General features: G+C 36.3%; 1 long non-coding RNA gene across 1 annotated transcript; it reads right to left on the reverse strand.

Annotated features, from left to right (window-relative positions):
* Nucleotides 1–415: 415 nt before the first annotated feature.
* On the reverse strand, nucleotides 416–1,364 carry LOC110891636. Its single transcript, XR_002565438.2, has 3 exons — nucleotides 1,325–1,364; nucleotides 987–1,047; nucleotides 416–658 (listed from the first exon to the last, which is right to left on the reverse strand). It is a non-coding gene; the product is annotated as an uncharacterized LOC110891636 (long non-coding RNA).
* Between the last annotated feature and the right edge of the window lie 1,224 nt (nucleotides 1,365–2,588).

The following is a 2,588-nucleotide window of genomic DNA, read 5'->3' on the forward strand; positions in this document are numbered from 1 at the left end:
TTTTGGTGTAGATTTACAATTTTAGATATGCCACATAGTTAAAATAGTCCAGGTTAAACGGATTGTGTCTATATCAACCATGAATATGCAAATCTTTTTTGGGTTTACGTGTGTAAGGTGATTTTCAGGTTTGTGTTTCAGTCCAACTCAACACAACACATTTAAACCACTAGATTAGCATTCGAAATGGATTAACCAAAATAAGTGTGATTATCTAGAAACACCTTTTTATCTATGTTTACTCAAATTGAACAAATCATAAACATAGTATGAAACTTCCACCCTTTCGTAACACCAAAATTTTGGTTTTGTTCTCAATGGATTGTTGATTCAGAAGATTTTGGTTGCCTCAGTGGAGACTTCTTAGGAGGTTAAACATCCTAGTACTACCCACACATGAGCAAGCGTAACTGTATGTGACACCACACCCAGATAAGGATGCACCATACACAATTGATACCAACTTACCAGTAAACACTTACGTTATTGATACAAACGGTAATGTACAAAAGTTGGAAACTTAAAGGTACAAAGTTTGGTCAAACTACTATTAGCTGATCACGCAAAATTTCCACCAGATAAGAAAGTTTGAGATACTTTATTTCACTAGTCACGCCTATCCGAGATAAACAACCCGCCCAAGACTAACCATCATTTCCTGTGACACATGCTTAAAAGACGTCAGATATTACACTGGTGAGTTTATAAATATACACAATTTACAATTCACATTATTTAATCATGACTTGTACCCGCCCATGTTATCATAACCCAACGTTACCACGTAACTTACATAACCATACAGTTAATGCCCACTACACCACAGGTGTAGTACCGACAAATCCCGCCGTAGCGGCACGTATAAGGGACCACAAATATCATGTGTATGTCATGCTCAGGTTATATACATGCGTACAACAGTCATGCCATATTATTACAGTTTAGGACAAGCATTTTCACATTTGAAAAGCATTCATAAAACTCACCTCTTGCTAGTAGCTAACCGTTGATACAATTGCTAGTATGATCAGGTACTATCTCAAGGTCCTGACACAATTTACATAATCCTAAGTTAGGTAATGGTACACCTAACTAGTCATTATCATGGTTGGATATTGGTTAACCCTACCTTGTTTAAACATGGTTGATCAGTCCATGCCTAATAAGGCTAGGCTACCCAATACCCGCCCCTGACAATAATCCTAGTACCTAAAAATAATACTAACACTACTACCACTAATATATTATTACTAATAATAAAACTAATATTAACTACTAAAAATAAATAATAAATAACTAAACATAAACTTAAACGAGAGTATACCTCAAGACTATCTACGGCACGTTGATGTAGAGTTTCCCTACTCCTGCTCCTACTCGTGCTCCAAAAACGACTACTAACAACACCCAACGGGGTATCGTATACGCGGGATTCTCAATACTAGAGCGTTCCCGTTAAAATTTTGGTGTATCTAAAATCCTACAATTTAACTCCTGTATATATATATATATATGTGAAGCAAGCAGGCACCTCGGGACATTGACGTGCTTGCTAGCTAGCTTGACGTGCTAGCTAGCTAGCTTACTTATATTAATTCAGCTGCTTCACTCGTTTTTCTTGTATAACTTTTAAAATATGACGTTTTATAAAACGACGAATATGTCATTAGAACGAGCATATTTTTATCTACGTTTTAACCTAAGTTTCATTAAAAACGGAGTAAGGTAAATAAAATAATATATTTAATTATTAATATTAAACGGTCTCTTATAATAGCCAGGGCTTGTACAAATGTCTCATATTTCAACTAAATATTTCAACTAACCATTTTACTCGTTACTTAGTCGTTCAACAATATATAAATTATAAATTTTAAATATAATTTTATTGGTTCACAAAACAGGATGTTACAACTCTCCCCACCTTAAAGAAATTTCGTCCACGAAATTTAAGCAAAGAGATGTGGATATTTTTGTTTCATCTCGTCTTCTTTTTCCCATGTCTCTTCAGGTCCTCTCCTTGCATCCCATTTGACTCGTACTAGAGGAAACTCCCTGTTTCTTAATTTCTTTATGCGTCGATCTATGATCTGAATGGGGCGCTCTGTGAAGTTCAACTTGTCATTGATCTGGATCTCCTGCCAGGGTATCTTAAGTGACTCGTCCGCTAGACACTTTCTTAAATTTGACACGTGAAACGTGTCATGAATTCCTTGTAATTCTGTTGGCAATTTTAACCTATATGCTACAGGACCAACTCTTTCGATTATCTCAAATGGTCCAATATAGCGCGGACTTAGTTTTCCTTTCTTCCTGAAACGAATGATACCTTTCCAAGGCGAGACCTTAAGTAATACCTTGTCGCCAACTTGAAATTCTAAGGGTCTTCTTCGTCTGTCGGCATAACTTTTCTGTCTATCTCTAGTAGTCTTCATTTTGTCTCGGATTTGTATGATTTTATTGGTAGTTTCTTCAATAATTTCGGGTCCAGCTAATGGATTTCTACCAATCTCAGTCCAACAAACTGGGGTACGACACTTTCTTCCATATAGTGCTTCAAACGGAGCCGCCTTGATGCTTGCGTGATA

The sequence above is a fragment of the Helianthus annuus genome, chromosome 11 (genome assembly GCF_002127325.2).
Source record: "Helianthus annuus cultivar XRQ/B chromosome 11, HanXRQr2.0-SUNRISE, whole genome shotgun sequence".
NCBI lineage: Eukaryota > Viridiplantae > Streptophyta > Magnoliopsida > Asterales > Asteraceae > Helianthus > Helianthus annuus.